Consider the following 1,256-nt stretch of genomic DNA (forward strand, 5'->3'; position numbering starts at 1 on the left):
GAGCTGCTGGCGGCTCCCGGGGCTGCTCCGCTCCCCGAACATTCCCGAGCGCATTTCTGCCCCGCTGACGGGTTAAAAATAGCAGCCATCAGTATTATTGTCCTGGCAGCAAATATAGAAAGATCACATCCTCCCTGCCCAAAAACGACACGGCAGGGACCAGGCACAGGGCAGAGCTCTATTTCGGGAGCGGGGAGCTTGGGAAGTCAGAACAGAACCCTGAAATCTGTGATGTCAATGTATCCCTTTCCTGTTCCCAACTCTATTCCCTGCTCCTGTCCCCATTCCCTGCTCCCCACCCCATTCCCTGCTCCCGATCCCATTCTCTGTTCCCCACCCCATTCCCTGCTCCCGTCCCCATTTCCTGCTCCTGTCCCCATTCCCTGCTCCCAACCCCATTCCCTGCTCCCAACCCCATTCCCTGCTCCCAACCCCATTCCCTGCTCCCCACCCCATTCCCTATTCCTGTCCCCATTCCCTATTCCTGTCCCCATTCCCTGTTCCCGACCCCATTTCCTGCTCCTATCCCCATTTCCTGCTCCCAACCCCATTCCCTGCTCCCATCCCCATTCCCTGCTCCTGTCCCCATTCCCTGCTCCTGTCCCCATTCCCTGCTCCCGACCCCATTTCCTGTTCCTGTCCCCGTTCCCGGTTCCTGCCGTTCCCGGTTCCTGCCGTTCCCATTCCCGTTCCTGCCGTTCCCGGTTCCTGCCGTTCCTATTCCCATTCCTGCCATTCCCATTCCTGCCGTTCCCAGTTCCTGCCGTTCCTATTCCCATTCCTGCCGTTCCCATTCCCATTCCCGGTTCCTGCCATTCCTGGTTCCTGCCATTCCTATTCCTCCCATTCTCACTCCTCCATTCCCTTTCCCTTTCCCTTTCCCTTTCCCTTTCCCTTTCCCTTTCCCTTTCCCTTCCCCTTTCCCTTTCCCTTTCTTTTCCTTTCCTTTCCCACTCCTCCCATTACCATTCCCATTACCATTCCCATTCCCACTCCCATTCCCATTCCCATTCCCATTTCCATTCCCACTCCCACTCCCATTCCCACTCCCACTCCCACTCCCATTCCCATTCCCATTCCCATTCCCACTCCTCCTATTCCCCCATTCCCCACAGGACCCTGCTCCCTTTCATCCCCCTCAGGTGACAGCCAGCAGCCCCAGTGCCACCCGTGTCCCCTGCTGGCAGCCCCGGAGCTGCGGGCAGACTGCGGGATCCTCATCCCCGCTGCCTCCAGAACTCTCAGCTTCCGCAGGG

Source organism: Malurus melanocephalus, unplaced genomic scaffold (genome assembly GCF_030028575.1).
Source record: "Malurus melanocephalus ecotype Western Australia unplaced genomic scaffold, MMel_1.1 scaffold_1445, whole genome shotgun sequence".
In the NCBI taxonomy this organism is placed as follows: Eukaryota; Metazoa; Chordata; class Aves; order Passeriformes; family Maluridae; genus Malurus; species Malurus melanocephalus.